The following is a 24,374-nucleotide window of genomic DNA, read 5'->3' as shown; positions in this document are numbered from 1 at the left end:
CTGCTTCTCCCTCTGCCTGTGTCTCTGCCTCTCTCTCTCTCTCTCTCTGTGACTATCACAAATAAATAAAAATTTAAAAAAAAAGAAAAGAAGCATCCTAATCGCAAAGAAGCCTGCCAGTGACCAATTCAAAAAGCCTGTCTCTCCTGATAGATGGAGGGTTATTGGGCCATTCATTCGTGGTGCTCAACAAATATTTCTGGTTCCATTCACAAAGATTGAAACACATTTCCTTGGGACACCTGGGTGTCTCAGTGGTTGAGTGTCTGCCTTTCGCCCAGGGTGTGATCCCGGGGTCCTGGGATCGAGTCCTGCATCCAGCTCCCCACAGGGAACCTGCCTCTCCCTCTGCTTGTATCTCTGCCTCTCTCTCTCTCTGCATCTCTCATGAATAAATAAATAAAATCTTAAAAAAAAAGCGAAAGAAACACATTTCCTTGCCCCCCCCTTTTTAAAATTTTATTTATTTATTTATGAGAGACACAAAAAGGGAGACACACACACACACACACACACACAGGCAGAGGGAGAAGCAGGCTCCATGCAGGGAGCCTGACGTGGGACTCGATTCCGGGTCTCCAGGATCACGCCCTGGGCTGAAGGCAGCGTTAAACCGCTGAGCCACCCGGGCTGCCCCTCCTTGCCCCCTTAAAGCACGTGCAGCCACTCCACCTGAGAGTGCAAAGCGAGCGGCCGATCCAGCCTACAGGCACTGTGCTCCCGCTTTCTGGACTTGGGCAATCATGCACACACAGAGACGGAACCCTCTTAGTGGGGACCTCGCAGAGCAGAGCCCTCCTCCCCCACTCTGCTTCAGCCAGCCTATCCTGGATGCAGAGTACTGGTGAAAAATAAACCTTTACAGCTTTACCACTGGGCAAGAAGAACTTCTACTTGCCAGGCCAGACTCAGCTCAGGCAGTCTGGAGAACAGAAAATGAAACCCCCTGTGCACAAAGCCCCAGAGGCCCAGGGGCGAGGGCCTAGAGCCTGCCATTCCCAGCTGTGAGCCTAGGAAACTCACTTGCCTACCCTGGGCCTCAGTTTCTTTGTTTCTTTTCTTTTTTTTTTTTTTTAATTCATGAGACACACAGAGAGAGAGACTGAGGCAGAGACACAGGGAGAGGGAGAATCAGACCCCATGCAGGGAGCCCAACGCGGGACTCCATCCTGGAAATCCAGGATCACACCCTGGGCTGAAAGCAGCGCTAAAACCCGGGCTGCCCTCAGTTTTCTTACCAGTAAAAGAAGGGGAATGATTTAGCTCGATGACCTTGGGCTAAGCTTCTTAAGTCCATCAGATCACAAAAGAAGATATTTTTAACAAGATTGTATTTTTAAATAAACTCTATCAAATGGGGGGCTAGAACTCACAACCCTGAGATCAAGAGTTGCACCCTATACCAACTGAGCCAGCCACGTGCCCCCAAAAGACAAACTTAATGGAAGATGTTCTCATTGGGGGAAACTGAGTGAAGAGTCTGCAGGATCTCTCCACAGCGCTTCTTTCAGCTGCAGGTGAACCTACATTGCTCTAAAAAAAAAAAAAAAAAAAAAAAGTTAGGGAGTGTCTGGCTGGCTAAGTCTATAAAACATGCGACTTTGGTAGCGTGTGCAACTCTTGGTCTTGGGGATGTGAGTTCAACCCCAAGTTGAGGGTAGAGTTTACTTAAAAAAAAAAAAAAAGAATAAAAATACTTAAAGAAAAAAAAGATAACCCAACCTTACAGCCAAACCCAGTTCCCAAAGGATTGGTTTGTGAGTTGGATAGTATAATCCGGGGAGAGAAAAACCCTTCTAAAAGCCTCCATGGGATGTCCCGGGTGTAGGCCCTGTCCCCCATTCCTCCACCCTACCCATGACTCTACTCCACCCATCTTCCAGACCTCCAGAGAAGTCTCTGGAGAACCATTCAACTCCCAACAATGGCAAACCAAGAATTCCCATTCTCCTGCTTAACTTAGCTACAAAAATTAAATATAAGAACAAAAAAACAAAAAAACAAAACAAAACAAAACAAAAAAAAACACAAGAATGTAGTGCCATGATAGGTGATCCTTCAAAATGTGAAAACTTTCAGGTAGCTGCATTTTTGAGTGCTGGAATGACAAGTAAATTCTGGGTGTCGTGCCTCTTCACTTTTCTAGATTTTTTTTTTCTTCAATAAAAGAAATTATGGAAACAAAAACCTTTATTTAAGGAAACAATTAAACTCCTGGTCACAGCAGCAGCCTGTTTAGCCAGACCCTTAAGAGGACATTACAGAGATAAGCACAGTGAGGGAGCATTAGCCTGGTGATGCTGGGTCAGTTGTGTCCCCTTTGCTGGATCCCAAGTCAGTCCTCTGAAGAACCCTGGAGGTCAGAGTTGGATAAGACAGAGCTGGGGTCAGACTCCATCCTTCTAGCCCCAGGTCAGCCTTCATCACTCAGTAGTAGAGCTGGAGTCACCAACATTTCTCTCACCCCTGATTTTCCAGGTGTAAAACTTCCAGGGACCTATTGCACACAATACAATCTGAGAAGTTCCTGGGGCTCCTGGGGGGCTCAGCAGCTGAGCATCTGCCCTCGGCTCAGGGGTGATCCTGGAGTCCTGGGATGGAGTCCCACATTGGGCTCCCTGCAGGGAGCCTGCTCTTCCCTCTGCCTGTGTCTCTGCCTGTCTGTGTATCTCATGAATAAATAAATAAAATCTTTTTAAAAAATCTGAGGAGTCCGAAAGACAAAGACTAGTCTGATCAATGGCAGGGAGATATTTTTGGGGGATCTACAGATACAGCACAGTAGTTGGGGATCCTCTTTACCAGGGGCAAGCTGAGGCAGAGATGAGTGGGAGTATGGTGTAAGGTCGCCCCCGGGGGTGGGGTGGTGCTGCTCTCCCCACGGTCCTCTCCCCCACCTGGTGGCGGGCTGCAGGGTTCCCACTGCTCCACAGAGGCGTCCAGTGGGAAACCCCGGTCAGCAGGGACAGGCACAACTAGCGACCACTCTAGGTTTTGCCTCCTGGGGGGAGAGGGACGGTGGTCTTTCCCAGCTCTAAAGTTTAATGTTTGATAAGAAGTTGATTTTATCATTTATGATCCTTTTATTGATATCTAACTTGCACACAGAAAAGTGCATGGACCATAAGCAAACATCTTCATGAATTTTCACAAACTAAATACATCCATATAACCAGCTCCCAGGTCAAAACCCATAATATCACTAATACCTCAAAGCTCCGTCATTCATTTCTGGCCAGCCACCCCCAATACCAATAACCACTTTTCTGACACCTCACGCCTGAGATTACTTTTGCTTGCCTTTGAACTTTATATATATGTATGTATTTTTTCAAGATTTTATTTTCAAGTAACCTCTATACCCAACGTGGAGCTATAAGCCACAACCCCGAGATCGATTCCCAAGCTCCACCCACTGCACCTCCCAGGTGCCCCTAATGTACTTTCTTTTTAAGCAACTAAAAATTTAAGTTTACATGTAGAAGAATTTCAAGATGGCATTATGTTTTGGTTTCGGCAACATGCAGCAAGCTGCTTTAAAACCACAAAATGGGGGATCCCTGGGTGGCTTAGTGGTTTAGTGCCTGCCTTCGGCCCAGGGCATGATCCTGGAGTCCCAGGATCGAGTCCTGTATCGGGCTCCCTGCATGGAGCCTGCTTCTCCCTCTGCCTGTGTCTCTGCCTCTCTCTCTCTCTGTGTCTCTCATGAATAAATAAAAAAACACAACACACAAAATGATTTAAAAGCCAAGTTATTTTACCCTGCCTGGTCAACTCACAGAGTTTCCGAAGTCTCCCTCAGGTTCTCTGGGCTCCATTGTCAGCCCATCTCCTTCTCCTTAGGACCCCTAAGTCCTGTGGTATCAAAACCCATGCCAGACCCATTTGTTTGTTTTACTTTTTCTTTTAAAATATTTTTTTATTTTTTCTTTTAATTTAATTTTTATTTTTCTTTTAATTTAATTTTTATTTTTTTCTTAAAGATTTTATATATATATATATATATATATATATATATATATATCCTGCACTCAATTTCCCCTATTTTTTTTTTTTAAGATTTTACTTTTTCATTCATGAGAGACACAGAGAGAGAGAGAGAAAGAGAGAGAGAGAGGCAGAGACACAGGCTGAGGGAGAAGCAGGCTCTGTGCAGGGAGCCCGAAGACGTGGGACTCCATCCTGGGCCTCTAGGATCACACCCTGGGCTGAAGGCAGCGCTAAACCGCTGAGCCACGCGGGCCACCCTCCCCTATTGTTAACATTTTATATTACTATGGTGCCATTTGTCACCAGAACTCAGGACTTGCAACAGTATACTACCTTTCACTAAACTTGATACTTCATTCCGATTCCACTAGTTTTCCCTAGCATCCTTCCCTGTTCCAGGATCCACCAAGGGTACCAGCTTCTATTTAATCTTCATGTCTCCTTAGGCTCTGCTGGGCTATGATGATTTCTCAAATTCTCCTTGTTTTTGATCATCTTAAAGGTTTTGAGAAGTACCGGTCAGATGAATGATAGGATGTCCCTCAGTTGGGTGTGTCTGATGATTTTCCTCACGGTTAGAGTAGGGTTCGGGGAGGGGTGACGTGCTGGTCACATCACATCAGATCAGGGAGGCATGCTAATAATATGACTTACCCGCAACAATGTTGACCTTGGCCTCCTCGCTGGGCGACCTCGCTGGGGTAGTGTTTACCAGGTCTCCCCACTGCACAGGTATTCTCTCCTACCACCCTTTCTCTGCTGTATGCTCTGGAAGGAAGTCACTAAGTGCAGCCCACACTCCAGGGGGGCGGAGAATGAAGCTCCACTTCCTTGAGGGAATACAGGAGATTTGACTCTTCTCCCTCACTTGCTTATTTATGCCTCAATCATTTCTTGGTATCAGTATGAATTCCTTCATGGATACTTATTTTATTATACTTTGGATGAAAACCCAATATATTATTTATTTACTTTTGCTCACACTGTTGCAGCTTTGGCTACCAGGAGCTGTTTCAGGTTGGTTCCTCTAACACATCCCCATCCTTGTGATCTTGGAGCACTTCCCTAATTCCTGGCACTACAAAATGCTCTAGGCTCCAGTATTTCCTGCCCCAGCCCTAGAATTGGCCATTTGTTCAAAGAGTCGATCTAACCCATCTTCTCCCTTCGAGATGCAAGCAGTCCGCGGGGTGGGAAGTAGCCTAGCTTTATTATCTAGTGCAAACCAATCATCTGTAAACAACTTTAAAACTAGTTTGGGGTTTGGTGGAGGACCCCCCCCAACCCCCATTGGTTGGCTGCTGTGGTTTGAGTAGCTATGTGTTCACTTGTGTGCCTACTCTCGTCTTCGAAATGGTTTCCAGTTTGCTTGAAGCCACCTTCCTCATTCAGTATACTTAGACTGTGATGTAGACCCGCCCCAAGTGAGTCAGGCTGCAGGGCTGGGAGAGTAAATTAGAGAGGTCCTGCTCTGGCCAAGCCTCTGACCTGCCAGCCTGGAGACCTGCTATATAAAGATAGATAAGCAGCCAGCTAACTACACACGCACACACACACACACACACACCTCAAAAGGGAGAAAACATCAGAGGTCGGGTGATAGAGGCATTTGCTCTGAGAGCTAGTGTTCAAAGGGGAAAACAGGGAGGCACTTGGGCAATCCGGAGCTGCAGGTCTGAGCTGGCCTGGGATTTTAGCACAGGACAAGTGAGTTCTTCAGAACAAGACCAATTAAAACCTTTTAAAGTAATTGTTCCCCTGTCTTCTCTGAGTTGAGCACTAATCACCTTCTCTTCATTCTTCCCACCATTCCACCATTTTATTTATATTTTATTTTTATTTTTTTTCCATTCCACCATTTTAGATTAAACTCTGCTTCTCTCCCACTGCCACATCTGGCCCATCACAGAAATGCATGTGTTTGTCACTGGGGGGGGGGGGGGGCGGCGGCAAAGGGGACATGGAATCACTGTGGGCTCTCTCTCACTGGCGCCTCCCCAACCCCACACCTGCAGAGCAGAGGGGAGGAGGAAAGGGGCCAGACAGGTTACCAGAGCACTGACTGACCAGGTAGTAAAGCTTCATGGCTGCTTCACTCGGGTGTCCACATTCCACATTACTCAGCCTCTCCGAGCCCTGGTGGTTGGGTGGGTAGGGCCTCCGTGGTCAGGTCTGTTATGGCTCCCTGAAATGTGACACATCAAGCTGACATCACCTGTCCACCTTCATTCTTCTTTGCCTCTAGCAAAAGTCCCTCCTGCCAGGCCCTTGGTGCCCCTCCCCACATGTCCTGCTGCAGGAGAACTGTACAAAGGTCTGAAGGTTCTGAAGTGATGGGATGTTCCCCCATGGTGATAGGACAGTATATAATTAATGGACCTGCACAGATCCTGAAGGTGACCCTGACCGAGCCACTACTATAACCAGAGTTAGGCACCGAGGGCACCGTTGACAAAAGCAAACTGCCTTCACTTCTTTTATTTTTACTCTCAGCTCCACGGTGGCTCTCTATAGTACCAGAACATTTTGAGGAAGGAAACCCCAGTCTCTTCATGGTTCAGACAGCTCTCTGGTCTCTCCTTTGGGGTGGAGGTGTGTGTGTGTGGGGGGTGGCATCCGCTTTCCTAACACTGGCCGGGAGGGGCGGGGATGTGCCTCAGTCACTCAGCCAGTTGGTGGCAGGGCTGTGACGGGAACCTAGGCCTCCAGACGCCTCCTGCGTCTAGGCGCTTCCCATAATGGAAGGCTTCGCTCCATTAAAAGTTATTTTAGGGATTCCACAAGCCCACCACCATCCCCCCCAAAGTGGAAAATTTATGTAAACGAGTCAAAATAAAGCAACAGTTTCTTAATAAGTATGTTTGGAGTTTCACTCTGGACTCAGGCAAGGGGATGGGAACTTAAAGGTTCCAGTGTTCTCTATACAGCGAGACTGTTTTTAAAAATTTAAGGACGTATTCTGGGCCACATCAAGTCCCGCAGCGCACACCCCCACCCCCCTGGGACCCGCAGGGCGCTGGTTCCGCCCGGCCCTCTTCGACGCGTCCCCTCCGGGTGACCCCGGGCCGCCACCTCACCCCCGCCCCACCCCCACCCCCACGGCACAGGGTGCCAGGCGGCGTCTGCCCGGGTCCCCTCCGTGACTGCATCCTTCCCCCCTTCCCGGTCCCACTGGGCGGGGAGGGGGCCAGGAGGAGGGGAGGGGGGAGGAGGGGGAGCATCCCTGGGTGCGGGTGCTGGGGAGGGGAGGGTTACGGCTGCAGGGGGCGGGGCGCTCGCGGCTCCTGCGGGGGAGCAGCCGGGAACGGGGTCGGGGCCGGGTCGCCGGTCCGGCCGGGCTATGCGCGCCCCCGGCCCGGCTCGGAGGTGCCCGCGGGGAGAGGGGGCGCCCGCGGTCGGGGGGGGGCGCGGCCGCGGCGCCGGGAGGAGACAGTGCCCGGCCGTGCGCCGTCTACCCGGCGCCGCGCTCCCAGGGCCCGCGCCGCCTCCCGGGGCGCCGCGCGGGTGGCGCAGGTAGGAGCGCGGCGGGGTGGGGGCCACCCGGGGCTCAGGTTCCAGCGGCCGGGCCGGCTCGGAGCTGCCGCCGCCAGCGGGCGGGCCGGGAGCCGAGGAGGCCGAGCTGCGGCGCGGCCCTGGCCCCGCTCCCCCGCCCCGCCCCCAGCCCCCCTCCCCGGTCCCTGTCGCCCCGCCGCCCGCCCCCATCCCTCCCTTATCCGTCCCCCCTCCCTCCGCCCGGTCCCCACCGCCCAGGTCCCCCCGCCCCGCCCCCCCAGCCCCACCGCCCAGGTCCTCCCTCCCTCCCCCCCGTCCCCACCGCCCAGGTCCCCCCGCCCCGCCCCCTCCCTCCCCCCCCCAGCCCCCTCCGGTCCCCACCGCCCAGGTCCCCCCGCCCCGCCCCCTCCCTCCCACCCCCATTCCCCAACCGCCCAGGTCCCCCCCGCCCCGCCCCCTCCCTCCCCCCCCATCCCCACCGCCCAGGTCCCCCCCGCCCCGCCCCCTCCCTCCCTCCCCCCGGTCCCCACCGCCCAGGTCCCCCCGCCCCGCCCCCTTCCTCCCTCCCCGTCCCCACCGCCCAGGTCCCCCCGCCCCGCCCCCTCCCTCCCCGTCCCCACCGCCCAGGTCCCCCCGCCCGCCCCCTCCCTCCCCCCGGTCCCCACCGCCCAGGTCCCCCCCGCCCCCCGCCCCCTCCCTCCCCCCCATCCCCACCGCCCAGGTCCCCCCGCCCGCCCCCTCCCTCCCCCCGGTCCCCACCGCCCAGGTTCCCCCCGCCCCGCCCCCTTCCTCCCTCCCTCCCTCCCTCCCCGTCCCCACCGCCCAGGTCCCCCCCGCCCCGCCCCCTCCCTCCCTCCCCCCGTCCCCACCGCCCAGGTCCCCCCGCCCCGCCCCCTTCCTCCCTCCCTCCCTCCCTCCCCGTCCCCACCGCCCAGGTCCCCCCGCCCCGGCCACCGCGGGGGGTGGGGACGTCCCTGCCGGGCGCCCAGCCGTGGTGGCCGAGCGGGGCGCGGAGACCTGGGCCAGGCGGTGGCGGCGGCCGCCCTGTAAACCTTAAGGACCGCGATCTCGCCCGTCTGCGCCGCTGACTCACGCGGTGACCCAGCCTCCAGTCACCCGGCCCTCCCGCCCGCCCTCTGGCCTCAGTTTCTCCGGCCGCCAACAATGAGGCCACTGTGTGGTCATTCATTCCTCGGAGCCCATTCACTCCCCGGGGAAGGGACCGAGGCGTCGAGCTTCTAATTATCCCTGGCGGGGGCGGGGGCGGGGGCGGGGGCGGCCGGCTAGGCTGGGTAAGGAGCACGGGGACTATGCCCCGGTGGCTTAACGCCTCTTCTTAAAACCGTCCTTTCTACTCCGTCCTATTTAGGTTTTACCCCCTTCCTCCCCACGCTGGTGGGGCTGCTCGCAAAGCAACGAGATGACTCACCACCAGATCTGGTGGTTTATGCCTTTCACAAATATTGCATGGTTGATCAATTTAACTTGCTTCCAACTTGAGCGCCTACCCTGGGCCAGGCCATCTCCAACGCTGGAGGTGTCACGGATCAGAGCAGGACCCCACCGGTTCCTAGGCCCAGCCTGTCCCAGGAGCCGTGTTGGCAGCAACCCACTCACTTGTTAGGTCCTAGTGTGGGAAGAAAAGGATCAAATTGCTGATATAAGCAACAGTGTATGAATCGAAGCCAGGCACAAAGGAACACATAGTGTATGACTTCCTTGGGTAAACCCTAGAAGAGGCAAATCTACTTCATAATCCATAGAAGGCCCACCTTTGGTTGTCTGGGAGGAGGGCTGGGGGCAAGGGGTGACTGGGATGGGGCAGAGAACTCTACGGGATGATGGGACTGTCCCATGGCCATTGAAGTGGCTGTGTGGGTGTATATAGTTGTCAAAACTCAGCATCCTCTCAGATGGGTGCATTTTATTGTATGTAGGTTACACCTCAATAAATGACTGAGGACGCTTGTCTTAGAAGCCCAGAAGCTTTGTCAGGGTCAGATGCCTAATCAGCCTCTGTATCATTCTTAACCTTTGAGAATGCTTTCAGAGAAATCACTTAAAATATCACACCCAGGTCACTTTGGAGAGGGAACGGGATTGAAGAAGAAGTAATGAGAGCCTCAAAAAGAAGGCCCTATTTGCGCTGTTTACTGAAGTCTTACAAGCCCTGAATATCCCTGTTACCTTATCACCCCCATTTAACAGGGGAGGAAACAAGCTCAGATGAATGACTTGCCGGCCTCACCAGGCTTCTCCTGGCAGACGTGACTGGGAGACGCTGTCTTTCTCAGTGGACGTACCTGGTTCGATGCCTGGGTGTGGGACAGTGAGGTTTGGGGCTTGGGGTTCCCAGCAAGGGCCCCCTCAGAATGCCCTCGTCTTCCTGGCCGGGGAGCTGGGGCTCCCTGACCGCTCCCAGCCTCTGTGAAATGGAGAGAGCACCCCGCGCTGCGGGGAGATGCCGGGAAGCCCTCAGTCGGTGCCCGGTAGCTGCCACCCTGGGACCTTTCCCATCAGGGCCTCGGTGTCACATCTGTAAGATGGGAAGGTGGGGGGCGATCCCCAGCGGGGCCCAGGAGGGAGGAGGGGACTGAGGAGGGATGAAGGACCGTGGCTCCCGCGCAGCACCGGACCGCAGGGGACTCGGGGTTCCCTGATGGGAGCTCTGCCCTCAGCACAAGGGGGGGCTGTCCCCGCGCTGTGGGGGCGCAGCTCCCGCGGGACCTTCCTGGGGGGCTGGTCCGTGTGGCCCCTCGGCCACTCCCGCACACCTGCCGGCCCTCCTGTCCACGGAGCCGGGCCCTGCCGCCCACTCGCGGGGTCCAGCCCCCCGAGACGGTGCGTGGGCGCTGCGAGGACAGCGGCCCCGGGCCGGGCGCCCCCCAGCCCACGGCCCCCTCCCGCCCCCTCCCGCCGCCGCCTTGGGCAGGGCCCGCAGGACAGGAGCTCCCGGGGAGCCAGTGTTCGGGGAGCTCCCGCGGGGAAAGGCCAGCCGGCTGCCTGTGCCCCCCAGTCGAGCGCGGCCCTTGGGGGGCTCTTCTCTTCCCCCGCGAGGTGTGGCTCAGGACCCCGGCGCGGGTCAGGCGCCCAGAGCGCAGACAGTCTCGGGGACCCCGGGAGCCCGGCTCCGTGGCCGCGGAGGGTCACAGCCTGGGAGCGGCAGCTGCCCTGCCCCCGCCGAGGCCAGGCGTCCCGGGACACGCGAGGCCCAGGGGCCGCAGCTTCCTCCCCCAGACCTCAGGTGGCCCGGACTCTGCGCCCTGCGTGGCCCTGGGCTCCCGGGGCAGGAGGCCGCTGACCCACGGCCGGTGCCATCGTGGGGGCCGCAGCGTCCTGGGGTCGGCAGTCGAGTCCGCCTGGGGTCCCTGCGGCCCCTTCCTGGGGGAATGGGGCTCCCGGCCAGGACCTGCTGCACCCCCAGAGCCGCCCGCCCCCGGTGTCCGGCTGGGCCTCGGCCTTCTCAGGCCAGGCAGCTCCAGCCCCTGAGCGACACTTCCCCTCCCAGAGTCCTCTTCTCAGCCCCTCCCGCCTCTCCCCCCACTAAGCGGCCTGGGCGCTGAGGGGGCAGGCCTGGCGCAGGGGGGCCAGCGTGTGGCCTGCCCAGCCCGCACCATCCGCCGGTTGGGGACAGAGCCGGGGACTGCCATCAGCCCGTCCCCGGGGGCAGGAGGAAACCATGTCACTTCCTCTGAAAGGCACCCCGTTTCTAGTTGTGGGACGTGGGACCCTCGTGCCTCTGCCTCCCACCCTCCTCGCTCGGAGGCCAACCGGCTGGGGATTTGCACACTGCAGCACAGATGCACACATGGCATCTACCCTGGCTGTGCACACCTCCCCGTGGACACCCCCGCATGCACACCCCACCCCCACCCCCACCCCCAGAAAACCTCACACACGGTGCACAGGTTGTGTCCCACACAAGGGCCCCGCTGAGGGCATCTGTGGCGGCTCACGGGGCCTGGCCAGGACCGAGTCCCTGAGGGAGGAAGGGCGTCTTCTTCTCATTCACACAGGCCCTGGCTGTCCTTGCCGTGGCTCTGGCCCCAGGCACAGAAGAACCCCCACCTGAGGCCTCTCCTGACTGTTAGAGCTCAGGGCCCCAAGGCTGCCTCCAGGGCTCCCCACGGGAAGTCCTTGTGCCACGTGGGGTCCCCCCACCCTCTCCTGCTCTGGGTAGCTCAGCTCTTCCCTCCGCCCACCCCTCGGTCACTTGTTACCCGGACCTCACTGTCGCAGTTCACCCACTTGTCCCCCATGTGCTTGTTTGGCCCCTGCTTGGGCCAGGAACCCAGGCTGGGTGCTGGAGATGCACAGGGCATGAGGTCAGCTCAGTCTGTGGGCATTGGCCACCTACATGTCCGTGGTCGTGCACAGTGAGCAGGGCCATGGTGGGAGCATCCCTGGGAGCTACTGGAGCCCCGAAGGGGGAGCTGTAACCCCACCTGGGGGAGCAGTCAGGAAAAACTTCTTGGAGGAGGCGGCATTACAGGAAGGTACACCCCTGTACCTCAACCACTGCAGCTCGCTGCATGTGAGCTCTGTCCCCCACCGTCCTAAAGGGAGGCCTTGGTGTGGACCTTGGGAAAGGGTATCTGACTCAGCCTCAGTGTCCTTGTCTGTGATTAAGAATGTCATCTTTGTCCTTGTGAAAGAATAATTGAGGTAACATAGAGAGGTGGGCGCTGGGGCCAGATAGGCTGCTTTGGAATCCCAGCCTCATCATTATGAGCGATTCAACCTTGGGAAAGTGAGCTTATCCATGATTCAGTGTCCCCCTCCGATGCTGGGCTGGGGGCACAGATGTGTTTGTTGTGCTCCCCTGAGACTCACAGCCAGCCCGGGCCCTGGTTGGTGGGGCAGTGTGGCAGCAACAAGGACATGTCATGGGTCTCTAGATGGGTGGTCGCAGGTACGGGCTCAGTATTTGTTTCCTCCTTTTTTTTTTTTTTTTTTTTTTAAGATTTTATTTATTTATTCGTGAGAGACAAAGAGAGAAAGAGGCAGAGACACAGGCAGAGGGAGAAGCAGGCTCCATGCAGGGAGCTCAACGTGGGATTCGATCCCGGGACTCCAGGATCATGCTCTGGGCTGAAGGCAGGCGCCAAACCGCTGAGCCACCCAGGGATCCCCTATTTGTTTCCTCCTAGTTGGCATTTGTGATTGGGAAGATGGCAGTGCCACTTGCGGTGAGCTGATTGCTTTTGTAACCTCCCCCTCCCCTGAACATGGGCTCACCTTGGCCTCCAGCAGATTTTCATTAGCACTGGTATCCTGTCATTCATCTTCTTCTTGGAATAAATATATAAATACCACACCATCCGGCCATTCCTCGAACAGTTAGAGTTATCCTGTGATCCAGCAATGCCACTCCTACGTACATGCCCGAGAGACGTGAAAATGTGTGTCCTCATGTGTAACATGGGGGTTGAAATGGGGATGACTTAGCAGGAAGGTTCATAGAGCACCATTCACAATAGTCAAAGGGGGGAAACTGCCCAAATGTCCATCAACTGACAATGGGTAAGCAAAAAAAAAAAAAAAAAAAAAAGGTATACTTACACAGCAGAATGTTATTTGGCCATAAAAAGGAATGAAGTGGGGATGCCTGGGTTGCTCAGTGCTTAAGCATCTGCCTTCAGCTCAGGGCGTGATCCCGGGGTCCTGGGATCGATTGAGTCCCGCATAGGGCTCCCTCAGGGAGCCTGCTTCTCCCTCTGCCTGTGGCTCTGTCTCTCGTGAATAAATAAATAAAATCTTTTAAAATGAAAAAGGAGTGAAGTGCTGACACATGCTAGAACATCATGATGGGCCTTGCAAATGTGATGCTAGGTGAAAGAAGACAGATGCGAAGAGCCACATATTGTCAGATTCCATTTATTTGAGATGTCAGAATAGGGCAACCCAGAGACACAGAACGTTGGGTTGGTGTGGAAGTGGGGAGTCTTGGTGGGGGCAGGTGGACCAGAGAGGGATAGGAGAGGGGGCAGGGCAGAGGGAGAGGGCGACAGGGAATCTCAAGCAGGCTCCACTCACAGCATGGAGCCCAACTCGAATTGATCTCAGGACCCTGAGATCATAACCTGAGCTGAAAATCAAGAGTCAGACGCTCAACTAGCTGAGCCACCGGGGCACCCCCGAGCTGCTTCTTCTTGAGATGAGGAAAATGTTCTAAAATTGATGGTGGTGATGTAGACACATGCCTGTGAATATTCAAAAAGCCATTCAGAACTATTAATGCAAGGTGGATGGATCTCAAGAGTATTATCCTAAGTGATGGACGCCAGACATGAAGGACTGAATGTTGTGTGATCCTATTTATCTGACTTTCTAGAAAAGGCAAACCTAATGGTGAAAGAAAGCAAATCAATGGTTGCCAGGAGCTACAGGTGGGAGGAGGGATAGAGTGCAAACGGGCATGAGGAACTTTTTGAGGGGATAGAAATGTTCTATATCTTGATTGTAGTGATGGTTGGCAGCTCTGCATATTTGTCAAAACTCATCAAATAGCACGCTTTTTTTTTTTTTTTTTTAGATTTTATTTATTTGTTCGTGAGAGACACACACAGAGAGAGCCAGAGACACAGGCAGAGGGAGAAGTAGGTTCCCTGTGGGGAGCCCTATGCGGGACTCAATCCAAGGACCCCGCGGTCACGCCCTGAGCCAAAGGCAGGTGCTCAACCACTGAGCCACCCCGACGCTCCCAAATAGCACACCTTTAAGTAATTTTAGTGATGAATTTTATTGTGTATAAATTACACTTTAATAAAGCTGATGAAAATGTTAAAAAGAAAACCATTCAATTGAATGAATGAATTGCATGGTGTGTGAATTATATCTAAAGAAAGCTATTAAACAAATATGTGTATAAGTACAAGGCCCTTCCTCCTGCCCAGAGAATTTATTGGACTGATGGAGATTCACACCATAAGTGGGGACAGTCTTGGTCACAGAAGCCCAGGATGAGGTCCTCATGTGGCCCCCAAATTCCTCTCCAAGCCCACGGGCACCCCTCTGCCAAACCCCTTCCCTTTCATCTATGGCTTTATGCACCCCACAGCTGTCCTGACCCTCCTGTTTTCCTCTCTGCTCATCCGCGGCATAGGAAACCCCTCCTCATTCACTGTTCTGTGCCAAATACACACATCCCCCCCCAAGGCCAGGCTCACCCAGAACTCAATGCCCTCTGCCGTTGTTCCTGGGGGGTCCTGTTCCTAGGAAGTAAGCTTGTTTAGTTACCTCCTTTCCCCGAAGAACAGAAAGTGTCCCACCTCCAACCCTGGAAAAAACTAGGTGCTAAATAAATGCTTGTTGAGTTTATTTGAACCACAGGGACTTGAACTGAACCAAGATTCAACACCTTCCACCTGAAGAGCCTAGGGGGCTCAGTTGGTTCAGTGTCTGCCTTGGGCTCAGGTCACGATCTGGGGCTCCTGAGTTGGAGACCTATGTTGGGCTCCCTGCTCAGTAGGGAGTCTGCTTCCCCCTCTCCCTTGACCCTGCTCATGCTCTCTCTTCTCACTTGCTCTCTCAAGTAAGTAAATAAAATCTTTAAAAATTAAAAAAATAGAGAAAACCCCTGCCACCTGGAATGTACAACCTTGAATTCAGATTTTTCTTTTACTAACTCACTGCTTAAATTCACTTTTTAAAAAGATTTATTTATTTGAAAGAGAGAGAGCACCCATGCACAGGTGATTGCTGGGAAGGGCAGGGGGTGGGGAGCCCCTCAAGCAGACTCTTCGCTGAGTGTGGAGCCTGATGAATGGCTCAGCCTCACCACCCTGAGATCACAACCTGAGCCGAAACCAAGAGTCAGTCGCTCAAGCGACAGAGCCACCCAAACACCCCTTCAAACTCTTTTTTTTTTTTTTTTACTTGAAAAGTACCCAATGAACCACTTTGAGTTGAAACCAAATCTATGCGTTTTCTAAAGTGCACTCAAGGCAAACCAGGGGTGCAAGGAGAACCTCATGTTTTCCAAGTTGAGAAGTTCCCAAGGTGAAAAAAGGCCCGTGTGTCCTTTGATTTGGGTGTCTCCCTTCCTCACCTCCTTGCAAGTAGAGCCCTGCCCAGCCAGCCCTCGCTGCCCAAGAACCTCCAGGTTCTCAGCCCTCCTTCAAGCTTGGCAACACTGAAGCTACGGACGATGATCCCAACAGAATGGGAGCCGGTCAGGCCTCTGTGAGGGTCACAAAGGTGGGGCTGGGGCCCAGATCTTCCCCTGTAGCTATTCACATCCACGGTAGGAAAAACATCTGCCCAGAGAATTCCCTAGAGATGTCCCTGTGAAAAGGCTCATGGTATTGCAGATCCCTGAGGGATTCGCAGACAGTTCTTGCGGAGAAGCAGTTTGTAAAAAGGGCTCACTATTTATGGGTCTAAATGACAAACCTTTGGTAGAAAAGCACCTGCAATCGTTGGTTTTGTGTTCTTTGTGGGGAGCCTCACAGGCAGGACCCAGGGTGCAGGAGATTCTGATTCAGCAGATCTAATGGCGGGGCAGGGCGGTCCTGCCTCTGTAACGTGTCTCTTGTGTGGTTCTGCTGCTCGCTGTAGCTTAAGAACAAAAGCCTTGTAGGACAGAGCTCTTGGTTTCAGAAGCTTCAAGATCTGCTTATGAAAGGAGGGAAGAACTGAGAAAAAGTGAGGGACAGATAGCCCATCAGACTTTTTCACGTGATGATCCTTTTCTGACGGGGTTGGTGCTTAATGACTGTTGCAGGTACAGAAAACCTGCAAAAAACAACAGCAACAAAAAACCCTATTGCGGGTACAATGAATGAATGCCTGACAACAGGGCAGTTTGTTTCTCTGTGGAGCCGCAGAGGGCTCTGGGGAACCCCTTAAGGGTCATGTGCTGTCCAGAAGTGGCCTGTGGGTATTTAAATTAAACTCAGAGGCTGACTTCCTCAGGGGCACTCGCCACCTTTAGAGAGCCCAGTAGGTCCAGGGCCCAGGGGCCTGAGTGCTGACAGGTCCCTGGCCTGGATGGCTCAGGCTCACGGATGTGGGCGCCAGGGCCGGGGCCCAGTTCTCTTCCTGCCTCCTATGGAGCTTCAAGGCAGCTGGAGAGCTTGCTGGAATCAGCCTCCTGCAGTAAAACCTCCACTCCTGGCTCAGCCGAGAAGAAACCTGATGCTCTGATACATGAGTATATCCCATTAAAAGATAGAGCTATGTTCATTGCTTGCTTTTTTTTTTTTTTTTTTTGCTTGCTTTTGAATATAAATCTTTCTTAAATCTTTTTTTTTTTTTTTTTTTTAAGATTTTATTTATTCACGAGAGACACAGAGAAAGGCGGAGACACAGGCAGAGCGAGAAGCAGATGCCCTGCAGGGAGCCCGATGCGGAACTCGATCCCAGGACCTTGGGGTCACACCCTGAGCCCAAGGCAGATGCTCGATGCCTGAGCCCCCCGGGTGCCCCTAAATCTTCCTTGAATCTATCATATACTCCTTGAAGCAGAACAGAATGCTTTCTTGGTGGCTTGTGGTCAGTCTTGCAAGTGAAGCTTGCTATTTTCTTGGGTCGTGGCCTCAGAGCACTATGAAGGTGAGCCCCTCATCCCGTTCCAAACTGACCAGACCAGTTTGGATCTTTGTACCCCTTCCTGTCTCCGTTTACTCGACCTTGGATTTGGGTGTCAGCTCATGCAGGCAGTTACAACTGTGCGTAAAGTATAAGTTTGAAGGTTTTGACTAAGGTTCGCCCACAAATTAAGAGCTTGTGTTTTGAAGCATGGGTTTTGACATCTTCTCTGGCTGCTAAGAAGTCTTTTCTGTTTCAGCCCTGCTCCTGGGGAAGTGCTTTAGAGCTTGGAGTTTTAGTTCACATGCCACCACTCATAAATACAGCTCCTGTGCTCAAAGATTAAGTTACTCCTGCTTCCGAGGCCTGCTTTAAGCTACCTGTGACTGCCTTGTGTTACACAGTGGGGACAAGACCTAGGATTGCCTTGAACATTCTACTTGTCCTTTTCTTCTTATCTTTTCTGTCCCAAATACTGGGCTTTGAGTGTTTTTATACGATGAGCCACCCGACCGTGACTTTGAGGCCACGAGGAGAGGTTTTGGGGAACAGCGGTCACTGCCAGAGGAAGGGAACAGCTCCCCCACAGGCCTGGGGTCGAGTCAGGATACTCCTATCCATCAGTTCCGAGTGTGAGTTTCGTCAAAGGCACACATTCTGGGAATCAGCCCTTTCAAGAGTATTTGCATTTTCAAATAAGACCTTGGGGAGAACAGTGTTTAACTTAATAGAGTTGCTCTCTGAGGGTGAAATGTCATGTCTGGGGAATGTATTTATAGGCGGAGTCTGTGGCCCCTTGGCAGCCCCGCTGGGCCCTGAGGAGTAGCAGCGGACAAAAGAGGGGGACCTAGCTCCCCAGGCTCAGGCTGCCCCGGGGCAGAGCCAGGCCTGGAGCCGTCTGGCCTTCTGCTTTGCTGTTTCCTAGAAGTCAAGACAGACCCTGTTACCTTACCGGACAGGCACGGAGAGAGTGGCGGAGGGGGCAGAGCACAAACTCACCCCCACAGATCCGCCCTCCAGACCTGACCCACCAGGCACTCAGTCTGAGGGCGGATCTAGCCCATGAGTAGGAAAGCAGTCATGTTTTGGGATTAGTTAGGATTTTTTCGTGCCCCAGGATGGCTGTCCATGTGTTTTGACCTGTGACCTCACAAAGAATTGGGGATTTGGGTCTCTAGGCCCCCGTGGGGCTTAGGGGTGCACTCCTGTCATCTTCCTGTTTCTGATTGCACCACCGGGCCCACTGGCCGGGGCGCAGGGGTGCAAGAGGACCTAGCTCTGGGTGCCCCAAACACATCAGGTTTGGTCCCTCTCTGAGAATCCAAAGGCAGAGGAATGAGTGGCTTAAGACAAGAAAGGAATTTATTCTAGTGACACCATCACCGGGAAGGCGGTGGGCTGGCATCGCAAAGACTCTCCCAGGTTCTGGAAGCCCCTTACCCTTCTTTTCCTCTGGGCTCCTGGTAACTGCCCCCTCCCACCACTCAGTGTCAGAGTCTGCTCTTCCCAGTTTGAGGAAGTCTGTTCCATTTTGACCGGCGTGGCCCTGCGCAGTGCGGCGCTGCCTGCAGCCCAGAATGTCCTTGTCTGGAGTTCCTCGGTGGCCCCGGAGCAGAGCCCCACGGAGCAGGGGGCACCCCGGGGACCCACGAGAGCCACCCTCTGAGGGAGAACCGGACCTCCCTTCCGCGGGGGTGAGGACACGTCTAGGGAGACGCAGGCGGGAGGCTGGGGTGGGGAGGCCCGAACCCCAAACAGGACACGACCCGTGCGAGACGGTCCGCCAGCCTCGGGCTCTCACTGAAAATAAACTGGCTTCTCTGACCTCCTTTTTTCCCTTCCTTCAGCCAAATACGCTCTCTTCTGTGCTCCCCTCCGCACCGGAAACTCTACTTAGGATTTTTAAATGATCCTAACTGGGGAGAGGAAGCCGAGCGGCCGCGGAGACGGTCCAACGCGGGCCGCATCCCACTGGGCGGCGAGTCAGCAGCGCGGCCCTCGGGGCTCCAGGCGGCGGCAGACCGGACAAGCCACCGAGTATTTATTTTTTGTGGCTTTGCTCAGGCCTCTGCAGACAGAGTTTTTATTGAATCTGGCCCCCAAACTGCTGGGATTAGGCCTTGCTTGGCTACTCAGAGAGAAATAAGTGTTCTCCAGAAAAAAAAGAAAAAAAGTTGCCCTCTCCTGCCCTTCCCGTCTTCCCCCTTTCCCACTCTCCCCACATGCTTTCTTTGTTTAAATGTTTTCCAAAATGTGCTTGTACTGAGCAAGAGAGTCATGTTTTTCTGAGAAGCCCAGCGTGGCTCCTCTGGCTCTGCGCTTGGCATCGGTCGCTACAGCCCCTGCCTTACCCGGCCTGGATCCCGGGAGAAGGGTCCCCAGGAAGGAAGGCCCGGCCTGATGGCGCCCTGCCCAGGATGGGGGCCATGCAGGGAGGGCGGTGGGGTCATTTCCCGGCCGCCCCCTACGGCTCAGAGCTCAGGGCCAGCTGCAGGCCCCAGGGAGCCCAGGTCCCAGCAGGTGCAGCCTCCTTGAGGAGATGGCTACTGGGGCCTGCTCACGGCTCTGGCGGGTAGCAGATTTTTCCCATGGTCACAGGCCCCACCTGGCAGGCCCGACAAAGCAGGGAGAGCCGAGCTCCCCAGCCAGGGTTCTGGCAGTCCCCGTTGGACCCTGGAAAGCAGGCTACTGAACGCTTTAGGACGCTCACGAGCTGGTGCCCAAAACACACTCTGTCTGTGCTCTGAAGGCCTGGCCCACTGTCCCCAGGAGGCCCCTGGTGGCCCACGGGGTCCACTCTGGGGCTCTGTGAGCATGGATCCTGTCCAGGAACCTCTGTTGCCCTGCTGGCGGTAGAGGATGCCAGGCCCTGAGGGAAGAACTGAGGTGCCAGGGCAGGGGGCAGCCCATCCTCTGGCTGGCTGTGCCCCCTGCCATTTGCTCTGCTTTCGTGAACTTGGCTGCGGTGTGATTGCTCTGAAGGCTCCTTCCAGCAACCAGGTAGGCTTCTTTCTGTGACTTATGCATTCATTTATTTACTCAAGGAACAACTGCAAACACATCAAATAGGTGGTGTTTGGGGACCTCAAAGGGGAGTGATCTGGCGCTTCCAGACTAGAGATAAGAGACACTGGGAGGGGAAACCTGAGCCCAGCATCCTAAGGCATGGCTCTGCCTCTGCCTGGGCTGGAACACAGCCCAGGGGGCACAGGGAGCCTCCCAGGGAGGTGGGATTGGAACTGGCAGGCTGGGGGCCCCCCGGGTGGCTCAGTGGTTGAGCGTTTGCCTTCAGCTCAGGGCGTGATCCCGGGGTCCTGGGATCGAGTCCCACATTGGACTCCCCGCATGCAGCCTGCTTCTCTCTCTGCCTGTGTCTCTGCCTCTCTCTCTCTGTGTGTGTCTCATGAATAAATAAATACAATCTTTAAAAAAAAAAAAAAAAGGAACAAGCTGGTCTAGGGTTAGCTTTGGGCGGGCAGGAAGCAGGCTCCATCCCTGGAGGGGGATCTGGGGCGGGAGGAGCATGGCACCTGGAGAATGAAGACACACTCCTGACATGCTGGGGGGACCAAGAAAAGGGAGCCCTCCGGGATACAGGCTGTGGCAGGAGGCCGAGGGACTGTTTGTTATATGGACCGGGCCCAGCCACACTGGGGCTGGTCTGGCAGTTTGTTCATCTGGTTCCTTGCTCCAAACTTGAAGACTGTCTGTGTTGTGGAGGAGGCGACAGCTTATCACTGGGCTTTATTGCAGGGCTATGAATAATGAGCACACTCCCGCCTGCCCGGAATGGGGGAGATGGGCCTGCCAGCCCAGTCAGTCCCTCCCCGGAGCCCCTGCCTCCCTCCCTGCCAAATTCCTCAGAGCCCAGTTGATAAGATTAGTGGTTCCTCCTCCTTGGGGGCTGAGATCTCAAAGGCCCCAGTAGGGCTGGGCCCGGGCATGGGTGAAGTCCCCATTCAGAAATGGCTTGATTTGGAAATCCTCGAGGTGACTTCAGAGACTTCTGGTTCTGTTCCCACTTCCAGGCCCCTACTACACCCCAGAGTCAACACCCACAGGACGATCCTATGAGAGGGTGAGTGCTGGGCGCTCAGGGAGCAGGGGCCAGGCAGCAGAAGGGGCAGGGAAGCAAGGGCTGGCCACAGCCCCAGAGGCCCTGCCTGCCCCAGACCCCGGTTCCCGTCTTGGCTCCCTGCACCCCCCTCACAATGGCTGCCCCGGCTCAAGACTGGCCACCTCTGCGCCCTACATGCCTGTGGCTGGTACCCTTGGGAACCCCTCGGACAGCCTCAGCCGCCTTGGCTGCTCACCCAGACCCTACCTGCCTTTCACCAAGTCGAGTCTGAGCAGAGATGTCACTGAATTTGCAAAGGTTTCCCCCCCTCCCCCTCCACCCCATGCCCAGCCCCCAGGGGCTCGCCGAGGGCTATACTGCAAGCACCCTGGGTACCATGGTCAGGCCTGCCTCAAGGCGTTTGGTGGGTTTTGTGTGTGGAACAGAGGTCCCTTCCACCCAGCTGCTGGCTTCCGGGCCATGCGTGCACACACCAGTCTCTCCCTCCGGGGACTTCATGGGGGTGGGGTGGGCGCAGAGCCCATGCTGGGTATTCATCTGACTGTGAAATGATTTGTGGGGTGTATTTAAAATTCCCCGCTGGCAGCTGTCAGGAGCCTGGAGCTCTGGAAGGAGCTCTGGAACGGATTCTTCTGCCTGCTGCTGTGGGATCTGGGGAAGGTCACCTAACCTCTCTGGGACGTTCCCATTTCCTACTCTGGGAGATTTGGATGACCCATCCGTGGAAACTGTGAGGAATGAGGCCAGGAAGGGGTCATGAGTCACACTGGGGTCAAGTCATTCCCAAGTTCCTGGCGGGGGGTGGGGTGGGGCCACCCTGCCTCGGGGCCAGGCCACCTCTCAGTATTGCCTGCAGTTCCCTGATTCCCAGCAGACGAGTATCTCCCCTGACCTCCTAGAAGCGCTGTGCCCAGAAGGCGGGCCACCACCTGGACCTGGACCTGGACCCACTCCTCCTTTCTCCCGAGCACCTGCCTGCCACACCTGCCTGTCCTTCACCCGGAGCAGAGCTTGACTGAACTCGGGACCCGTGTTGTGATGTAACCAGGATGGGTGGAGGGACCTTCAAGGGGTCATCTACCATCCTGATGCTGGAGGGGGTGTTCATGGTTGACTTCAGGGTTTCAAGCTCCCCGCAGGTGGGGACCTCGGCCAGCACAGGAGCCCAAACAGGCTGATTTTCTTTTTTTCTAAAGATTCATTTATTTATTTTGAGAGAGAGAGAGAGAAAAGAGAGAGACTCTCCAGCAGACTCCCTACTGAGCACAGAGCCCAAGACAGGGCTTGATCTCATGACCTCAGATCACAACCTGAGCCAAAATCAAGAGTCGGAGCCACCCCGGCTCCCCAAAAAGGGTGGTTTTCTAGAACCTCTAGGGTTGCCTGGAGTCTTCCCCGTTGGCCAGGAGAGGAAGGGGCCTGAGTGGATTTGGGTGCCGTGGGCCTGTCAGCCTGTCCAGCACCACCCCCGCACCATGCAGACAGCAACCTCCCCGGCAGGAGGCAGTGCGGCTGGTAGCAGGTGGCAGCTGCGGGACGGGTCAGCCTGGGGCGTCCACATTTCCACTGACCAGCCTCTCTGGTCTCCAGCCACATCTTGTGGTCATGCTCTTGCCATTTCTCCCCCTCACCCCCACCGGGGAAGTCTCAGGGATGCTGACGCCACAGACCATCTCTGCTGGCTCCTGACTGGGCTTCTGGAATGCCCCCTGCACTGGTTCTCCTTCCCTTCTCGTCCGCCTTCATATCTTCCTGCACGAGGCAAGACCACTGGGAAGCTTGAAACACGGGAGCCTGGATATGCCACTTTCCTGCCCAACACCTCCCCAGGGCTCCCCACCCCTCATAGGACGAAGTCGTCTTCACGGAGCATGGCCCTTCCTCCTGTGAGCCCGGCTGCCCTCCTCTCCTCCTCTGCCCGCATTCCAGCCATTCTGCATCCTCGGAGTTCTCCCATACACCGGGGTAGACGCCCCTGAGGTAGCGCACCTGCTCTGGGAGGCCCTCTCTGGCTTCATCTGCCAAGCTCCTATTTATTCCTCAAAACCCCACTCGAGTGCCACTTCCCCTGAGAAGCCTTCCAGGACCTCAGGTCTGCACGTGGAATGACTCGGTCTGTGGTTTGCTGTTTCACAGCGTGAAGCACATCTGGCTTTCAAGGGGGCAGCTCTTTCGGTTGCCATGGCCCGAGGGGGATTTGGAGCCTGAGAGGGGACCCCGGGTGTTCAGGGGGAGAGACACCGGAACACAGCCCTGCACTAGGTGGGTGTATGGGGGGGGCACTTAGCAGCCTTTGTTGGGGGCACCTGGCTGAGACTGTGGCACACGCCTTGTCCACACACCTCAGGTGACGATCTCAGAAGGAGCCTTCTCAAGTCGGAAGTGGAGACCCACCGCAAGGGAGCTTTTGGGGGTGAAGCCCGTGGGCTGTGTCTTGCTGGGATTTGGCTTCTACGGGCTGTAGTCATTTGTCCAAACCCAGCAAATATACACCTAAGATTTCTGCGTTTTTTGTTTTTTTTTAAAGAAATTATTATTTTTAAAAGATTTTATTTTATTTATTTATGAGAGAGAGAGAGAGAGAGAGGCAGAGACACAGGCAGAGGGAGAAGAAGGCTCCATGCCCGACGTGGGACTTGATCTGGGGACTCCAGGATCACGCCCTGGGCTGAAGGCAGGCGCTAAACCGCTGGGCCACCTGGGCTTCCCGATTTCTGCATTTCATTATATATGTAGTTTACATCAAAAGAAAATACACCTTAAATAAATCTTGCATCCTGGGGAATGGCACACATGCCAGGCTATGTCGGGGGAGGTGGACCGAGGTCTGCAATTTATTTTGAAATGTGTCCTGCAAGTGTGTGGGACGGAGAGAGAGAGAGAAGGAGTGAGAGAGAGAGAGAGAGAGAGAGGGGTTGATAGAGTCAGCTCAGTCGTTCCTTCACAGTAGGAGTCGAGGCGGTGGCTACACACGTATCCCCGTCAAGGTCGTCCAACTTTGTGGTATGTATGAAATTCTAGAACAAGGGGCACCTGGTGGCTCAGTGGTCCTCTACGCTGCCCCTGTGCGCGGACTCCCAGGGCAGGGGCCGCAGCTGGCTTTTCCTCGCACCCGGGGTGCTGGGCCAGGGTGCCTGGCACGTGGGGGGGGGGCAGGGGGGCTCAGGACACTTTGCCGGGTGAGGGGCTGCTCTGGGCGGTTTTGCCCCGTTGGTGGCCTGGGAAGCCCCGCAGTGCCTGCAGTCGAAGGGGAGTCTGGCCAGTAGAGACGCCCTCACGTCGC

The 24,374-nt window shown here is 55.3% G+C and overlaps 2 long non-coding RNA genes across 8 annotated transcripts; one reads left to right on the top strand and one right to left on the bottom strand.

The window, feature by feature from the left end:
- Positions 1-1,145: 1,145 nt before the first annotated feature.
- LOC111096839 lies at positions 1,146-11,616 on the bottom strand. Of its 7 annotated transcripts, none has more exons than XR_005362727.1 (5): positions 11,373-11,616; positions 8,991-9,109; positions 6,058-6,175; positions 4,324-4,820; positions 2,176-2,353 (listed from the first exon to the last, which is right to left on the bottom strand). It is a non-coding gene; the product is annotated as an uncharacterized LOC111096839 (long non-coding RNA). The 7 variants fall into 7 exon arrangements; XR_005362729.1 differs by having other exon boundaries at positions 4,645-4,820; XR_005362728.1 differs by lacking the exon at positions 2,176-2,353 and having other exon boundaries at positions 4,177-4,485; positions 4,645-4,820.
- Positions 11,617-20,943: 9,327 nt separating this feature from the next.
- LOC119872710 lies at positions 20,944-23,594 on the top strand. The gene is made up of 2 exons (XR_005361748.1): positions 20,944-21,091; positions 21,991-23,594. It is a non-coding gene; the product is annotated as an uncharacterized LOC119872710 (long non-coding RNA).
- The last annotated feature ends 780 nt before the right edge of the window (positions 23,595-24,374 follow it).

This window comes from Canis lupus, chromosome 7 (genome assembly GCF_011100685.1).
Source record: "Canis lupus familiaris isolate Mischka breed German Shepherd chromosome 7, alternate assembly UU_Cfam_GSD_1.0, whole genome shotgun sequence".
NCBI lineage: Eukaryota > Metazoa > Chordata > Mammalia > Carnivora > Canidae > Canis > Canis lupus.
This window is presented reverse-complemented; position numbering and strand designations above follow the sequence as displayed.